This window comes from Gnatocerus cornutus, chromosome 9, assembly GCF_029298725.1.
Source record: "Gnatocerus cornutus isolate USDA-ARS CGAHR chromosome 9, icGnaCorn1.1, whole genome shotgun sequence".
Lineage (NCBI taxonomy): Eukaryota > Metazoa > Arthropoda > Insecta > Coleoptera > Tenebrionidae > Gnatocerus > Gnatocerus cornutus.
Genome location: NC_142241.1, coordinates 2,211,318 through 2,219,115, shown reverse-complemented (window position 1 = coordinate 2,219,115; position 7,798 = coordinate 2,211,318). Strand labels below are relative to the sequence as shown.

The following is a 7,798-nucleotide window of genomic DNA, read 5'->3' as shown; positions in this document are numbered from 1 at the left end:
GAACATCCATTTTTACCTCCTAAAAACGAAGAATGCCGTTACTAAATAAAAAACGCAGGGACGTACTTTGGCCTCTGACAACAAGGAATCAAAATAGTTGGAGCGACCGGCGAGAATCACCTAAATTTCCACGTCAATAGCAGAAGATTGCAACAATGTCAAATTATGTAACAAGAAACTCATGACTTATGAGCGTGGATTTTGACATATTTGACATTAAAAATTACGTCGGAAAATCTTGGATTGTTGAGAAATCGTGCCATATGTTTGCCTAAATTTCCCTCATCAGGAATTACTTTGATTTCTATTTCAAACGCCTCCTGCGACATGGTTTAGAGATGTAAATTCACGAGGGCAAACTGCTAATTGGAAGAATTGAAAACAATTGAGATTACAAGCGGATAATACAAAATTTTACTTGAGAATTGATAAGAAATCGTCAACACGATTTATTGCAATGTTTTCGATTTCGAGGTCTTCTTTGCGAATTCAAGCCAGAAAACGGTGAAAATCAGCGAGAAATCGTCGTTTTGCATCGAAATAAGCGGATTTCTCTAAGAATTTTGATGATTTCGTGCAGATTTCTGCTGTTTTCTTGCAATTCAGCCGTTGAATCTTGATAAAAATTGGTGGTTTTGTAGATTTCGAGCTCTTCTTTGCGAATTCAAGCCAGAAAAACAGCGAGAATCAGCAAGAAATCGTCGTTTAGCATCGAAATAAGCGGATTTCTGTAAGAATTTTGTTGATTTCGTGCAGATTTCAGCCGTTTTCACGCGATAAAGCCGTCGAATCTTGATAAAAACTGGTGGTTTTGTAGATTTCGAGCTCTTCTTTGCGAATTCAAGCCAAAAAACAGCGAGAATCAGCGAGAAATCGTCGTTTAGCATCGAAATAAGTGGATTTCTCTAAGAATTTTGATCATTTCGTGCAGATTTCAGCCGTTTTTTTCGCGATTCAGCCGTTGAATCTTGATAAAAACTGGTGGTTTTGTAGATTTCGAGCTCTTCTTTGCGAATTCAAGCCAAAAAACAGCGAGAATCAGCGAGAAATCGTCGTTTAGCATCGAAATAAGCGGATTTTTCTAAAAATTTTGACGATTTCGTGCATATTTCAGTCGTTTTCCTCGCGATTTAGCCGTCGAATCTTGATAAAAACTGGTGTTTTTGTAGATTTCGAGCTCTTCTTTGTGAATTCAAGCCAAAAAACAGCGAGAATCAGCGAGAAATCGTCGTTTAGCATCGAAATAAGCGGATTTCTCTAAGAATTTTGTTGATTTCGTGCAGATTTCAGCCGTTTTCTCGCGATTAAACCGTCGAATCTTGATAAAAACTGGTGGTTTTATAGATTTCGAGCTCTTCTTTGCGAATTCAAGCCAAAAAACAACGAGAATCAGCGAGAAATCGTCGTTTAGCATCGAAATAAGCGGATTTTTCTAAAAATTTTGACGATTTCGTGCAGATTTCAGTCGTTTTCCTCGCGATTTAGCCGTTGAATCTTGATTAAAACTGGTAATGTCAAAACGTAAAATCTTAAAATAATGTTTTTCTCCAAACGTCACAAAAAGTCACTATTTTTTAGTCGTTTTTAGACAGTAAAGTAGACAATTTTGTTATAAGTAATGAAAAGCGCTTGTTGACATGGAAACACTTTTTCTGCCTAGGCAGAAAAAGTACTTTTTGTGATGGTTTCTATTTGAGACTTACATTTTGTATGGAACTTAACTTTCTTACGATCTTAACTTTGAGACTCTTTGAAACCAATATTTTTCACAGTAAATGTCATCAATGGCAACTGTATAACATAGCCATCCATGTTTATAGTTCAATTTGTGTTTACTCATTGTCAGTCGTGGAACTGAATATTTCGTTTGGAGAAAAAGTAGCACTTTTCTGCCGTATAATAAAATCTACTATTTTTCTAATTACATTAAAGCTTCTTAAAGCAATTTAAGAAAATTGCATTATGAAAACTTTATTCTTATGTTCAAGCAATCAATTCAATAGTTTATTGTATTGTTAACTCGAGAGAAGACAAACTTGTGAACTTGACATCTCTAAACTCAATTTCCATAAAAACCGATTTTTGCAATTAGATCCTTTTGACATTAAGCCCTCGACTAAACACTCGACAATAAGGTAAATCCAAACAAAATTCGTTCTTAATCGGCGAATATAGAAAATTTAAATAAAATTTAAAAAGGATGCATACTAATTTCCATACTATTTTAAAAATTGATCTTATCACCCAAAGTATCCAAAACAATTAAAAAAAAACTTCGAAAAGAACAAAGAACAAAGATTTACGAATCTAAAATAAATAATATAAAATAAAATGTAAAAATCCAAATTTATGATTCTTCAAGCTTCCAAAAGAACCAAAGAAAGTCGATAGATAATCTAAGGAAAATGAAAAATAAATCTAAAGGCAGAATCTAAAGACTCTATGGAGAACTTGTAGAGAAAATAAAATAATCCAATTAAGAAAATTTTAAATTAATCTGAAAAGAACGAATATAGAAAAAATTGTAATAATTTAACGAACCTGAGGAGAGCATTAAAAGAAAATCTAGACTTCTAGGATCTTTAGAAATTTTCGTTTAGGTCAACAATTTTCCGCTAATTTGAAAAAAATCCAAAGGGAATCAAAGGTAAATCAGGAATCTAGCTGAGTATTGTCCGTTACCAACACATCACTGAATGTTAAAATTTATAAACAGATATGTCTAAGAATTGTAGATAGCTCATAGAAAATTTTAAAAATAAAATTTCAAAATTTTCAAGTTTTTAAGTTCTTATATCCGATTTTTAATCTTATCTTAATCTAAATCTTACAGATTTTCGTCGGAGTTTAGGGTGATTTTTAAATTTCCGAATCCAAAGAATTCAAAGAAGAAAACAACAAATACTGTGCAATGGTTTACATACATCGTTAGAAAAATTTTAGTTCACATTTTACATTACATTTAATTTTTGTATCATCGCATTGTTTTAAAAAATTGACAGATTTGCGACTACATTTCGAAACTTTCCCCAATTTCCTCACACCCTCTGTACCTCGTCGCACTTTTCTTATGGAACTCCTTCAACAGCTCCCAGAAAAACAAATACAATGTGGTGTGTCTCCCAACTTTAATATAGTTCACCCCAAACCCTTTATAAAACGACAGGATTCCTTCTGATTTCACCATCTTGTAAATACAGTTAGTCATGTCATCGTACAACACCCCTTTTCCCTTGCTGTCAAGACCTGAAAATCACCCATGAGTACCATCAGTGCACCCCTCTCTTCGTCTTACGTTGGTTGTTGAGCCGCACGGAGACGACATCAAATGGTGTTTGGAAAATCACTTGCGCAAATCCGGCAAACCAGCTGGCGATAAGAGCGCTTGAGATGCGGTGGTCTTGGAACACCACGTACTCCTGAAGAGCTTGTTTAGCGTGGGTGAAACTGGTAAGTTGCGCTGAAGAACCAACGGCGGATCTGATGATGACGGCGTTGGAGCCGCGCCACAGCCCGCGGATCTGCAAAAAGGCTTTTTCGCTTTAACAGGTCCATTAGAGTACTCAATTTTGAGTCGTGCAGCTCATTACTATCAGTCCACTCACCTGTGTGAATTTTCGAAAATTTTTGGGTGTAAATCGGGGTTTTTTAGGGAGAAAATTAGAGGAAAATTGAATGTAGCGATTTTTGAGGTTAACACGTTGTCACAGTTGAGTGTATTAATCAATAACTAAATAAATATTTGTTGCAAAAGAAAGATTTTAACAAGTTTTGGCAATGTTGTGCCACAGTTGCGTCAAGGTCAAACGCGTTTGCTGCCAATTGTTGCCGATAAAAATCACTAAGGGGTGTTGCCAACTTAACTTTTTAATGAGTGAACCGATAGTTATGAGCTCTGGTGTATAAGAGAACCCAAAGTAGGAAATTTTGTTTTTTAAGAGTTGGCAGAACTAATTACTCTGGCTGTCACCTGTTTCCTGTCAAGTTCTTGGTCAATTTCACATTACGGATTTTACGATTCGTGTTGTGCATGCAGGTTGTGAGGTTAGGTTACGTTAGGTGAAACTCAATGTCAAATTTTAAATTGAATTTGAAAATCAAGTGGCAAGTGGTGATCAACAAACTGTGCCGGTCCATTTAAATACGATTGAAATAGTGGTTTAGATGCAGTATTTAATATTTTTTTGTATTCTAGTTGGATTGCAACTTCTTAAAATGTATTGTCTTAATGATAATTTTGATCAGTGAATGGTAAATGTTTAATTCCAGCCAGAATACAAGTTGGTATCTCTATTAATTTTTGGCATATTAAGTTAAATGTTGATAAAATCGTAAAGTTCTTTTTGAGGTATACTTAAATGCAACTTGCAACTTTGCAAAATCCATGACGATACTAAAAACAGCAGATATGGCGAATTCAATATATTAGAATTTTTTAAATAAGGCTATTTTCTTGTAATTTACTTCGCGTTTGGAATTTCTCTAAAAGGTACATACAATGTTCTCTATGCTCTCTTACACAATTTTGAACCACTTTCAACTTTAAATTTTGAGTTCCCATTAAGTATAATTTTATACGAACTAAAAAATAAACAAAATCATTTATTTAGTAAAAATAAACAAAATAATAATATTTCATTATCAATAATTAACGATCGAATTTAAAGATTTTAATATTTAAAAAAAATGGAAAAAGAATTTTAAGTTGAAATTTTGTAAGGAATGTATTCTGAGCAACTTTTCTTAAAAATCGAAGATGTCCAACACCAAGGAAAGTTCACTTTATTCAAAAACTTGTCAACAATCTATCATTTCCAAATTCTTTCTTCTAAAATTAAGGAAGATAAAAGCTTATTCATTTAAAGTACAAAGCACTGTATTATTTTTTCGTCTAATCTGCAAATATTTTAATTTTATTTTAATATTTATCGTCAAGCGACAAAAGCCTGTAACTTTTTTTGCAATTTATAAAATATCAAATTTGGAAAGTTGTCATTCGTTGTCGTTTTTGGACCACTAATTACGCCAAAAGTGTCCTAAAATAAACAATTACTACTCAAAGGCAGTATAGATAATACATATTAAAAGGTTTCAACCTCACCATAGTAAAAACACAGTCAACAATAATTAAATACTGCATCTAAACAACGATTTCAATGGTATTTAAATGGTTTGTTGATCCTCCAGAGTGGAAGGTTGCATACTTTACTTGTCAGTTGAAAAATCGAAACCCACATTTGTAATGAGCGGCATAGCCACCCTTGATGCTAGAAACATTTATAAACACCTTGTATAAATAAAAATACAGCGTGTTTGATAAAGATTTACATCTAGTCGCATCTATAATTTTCCGTACAAATTAAAAATTGCCGCTTTACGAAGATAATTATTGAAACGTTGGTTAAATAACCTCAAAATAATTTTCTAAAATTATGAAGTAGACACTGATTTAAGACGACTGGATCGCTGAAGGGATAAAGTTGACTCAACCTCTGCCTAATTTCTCTGTTTGTTGTTTAAATTCTTTCCCTATTGGCGATTTTGACGTTTGACAAGTGACATAATCGACATGAGTTCAAAGTGACAGAGTTATTTCAAACACAGAACAGTGCGAGCGGCACAAAAGGAATTCGATTTTCTCATCGGTCTTTGACGAATGAAGAAGGGGAAAAATAAAATTATAATGATGGAAAAATTTACACCAAACAGGTGTAAATCTGGCTTTTGAAAATTTGTGATATTTGGTTGACTTGCAATTCACTTTAGATTTGAATTTTGAACACAACACGTCAAAATAATGTCCGCCTCAATCTAAAATTCTGAGAAAAATCTGAGATTTGAAAACTTGGGAACTGAAATTTACAATGTTTGTTAATTCTGAAATAATAACACATAAAAACCTTTTTGTTTTTACAAGATTGAAAACGCATTTTATTCAAAAAATGAACAACTTAACAACTTAAGCTGACGATATACAAGGTGTTTATAAATGTTTCTAGCATCAAGGATGGCTCTGGAATTCCTGTCGTACACTATTTTGCCGCTTTGTTTTCATAGTGAATATAACTATCTTGAAAATTATTTATAATGTTATTTACGTCAGTGACGTTTCAGTTACAGTTTTGTGTCCAAGTTTTTCGTCGTTTTTTGGACCACTAGTCAAAAATAATTAAATACTGCATTTAAACAACGATTTCAATGGTATTTAAATGGTTTGTTGATCCTCCAGAGTGGGAGGTTGCATACTTTACAGGCGGTAGTGCCCGCACTCCATAGATGTGAATGCAGGTTGTGAGGTTAGGTTAGGTGAAACTCAATAAATGTCAAACTTTAAATTGAATTTGAAAATCAAGTTGCAAGTTGTGGTTACAAAACCATTACCAATCGTGTAACACGAAAACTCTTAGAAATGGAAAATTCAAATTTTTTATTAAAAAAAGCGACAAATTCGAAAAAATAGTATAAAGGACTTGTTTTATACTAAATTGGCCATTATAACACGTTCTTTAATATACTATTTTGTCGCCTCTGTCCAAAACCATCGTAATCTCACCCCGTGCCTCGTGTACGTTGCACTGAGCGCTTGGCCAACAGTCTTATACCCGTGCTGGTGCCCCACGGCGATGTCTTCCGCAGCTCTTGATTGCAACTGAATCGTCACCTTGTACAAAGGCACACTGACGAAAGCACCAAGACCGCCACTGAAAGCACTCGCGGCAACACTGAAGAGAGTTCGTTTTTGGCGCTCGTTGTCAGTCAAGAGTTGATACGTGCCGAGTTTGATTCCGTTGCGAACGCCCTGGGTTAGTAGCGTGGAAGGGAGGCCTTTCTGGAGGGCGCGGACGCCTTCCTTCTGGACGATGAGCGAGGTTGCTTGTATCATGTGCTTGTAGTGGATGACGTGCTGGCCGCGGGTTCTGAGTTCGCCTTGGAGTTGCATTCTGGTTTTTAGGACGTCCAGGGGGTTGGTGAACAAGGCGGCGCCCATGGCGGCCAGGGCGCCGTTTAGAAACTCCATGTGGGGGAGTGGGGGAGGTTTTTCATAATGAGCACACTATAAAATACTACTTAATTAATACACAGAAATGCCAATTTTGAGCGAGATTTTGGTAGCACTGGACGACTAGTTTTCACGTTTTTTCAGTGTTACCAAATTACAAAACAAAATCGGAGTTTTTGGTGGGTTTTTCTTACCTGTCACCTTCGGAAGTGCGGATTTTGTTTGGAATTTTTCCTTTGTTATTATAACCTCAACTAGATGAAAGATTTCCGTCTTGTGATCAACAAGTGTTCATTTCAGTTGTGTCAACACTAATAATGAAATTTTCCTAGTAACCTAATTTGATTCCTGCTGATCGATTTTATCCACTTCATTTTGTTCTCACGGTAAATAAATCATCAACACTTTCGCTTTACAATTACTTAAAATGAAGGTTAGTAACATATTTGCTCAAGTTATAAATTTAATGAGGTAAATAAACAAATTACATAAAAATCGTTGTGCAGAAGTGCAGAGGCGGATTAAAATTGATTAAAGCTTCGGACGAGAGAAAATTCGCTTAAATTCTAACTAAATTTTTGATTTATTCTTTTTTTTTTCAAAATTTTCTCTAGATTTCTTGTATCCATCAAGTCAAATTTTAAATAATAACTTGTAATTCAATAATTGCATTTTTTATTTTTTAAATTTTTGATGGTTTATCTGTCTAACATTCTATAATCCAAAACAGAATGTTAGCTGAAAGCAGCATTTAAGCCATACAATTCCAATAACCGTAGTTGGCATAATATTATAACT

At 34.3% G+C, this 7,798-nt stretch overlaps 1 pseudogene across 1 annotated transcript; it reads right to left on the bottom strand.

The window, feature by feature from the left end:
• Positions 1–3,010: 3,010 nt before the first annotated feature.
• Positions 3,011–7,250, bottom strand: LOC148167741 (solute carrier family 25 member 35 pseudogene; annotated as a pseudogene). Its single transcript, XR_015770774.1, has 4 exons — positions 7,195–7,250; positions 6,554–7,054; positions 3,296–3,521; positions 3,011–3,246 (listed from the first exon to the last, which is right to left on the bottom strand). The product of XR_015770774.1 is annotated as a solute carrier family 25 member 35 pseudogene (transcript).
• Positions 7,251–7,798: the final 548 nt, after the last annotated feature.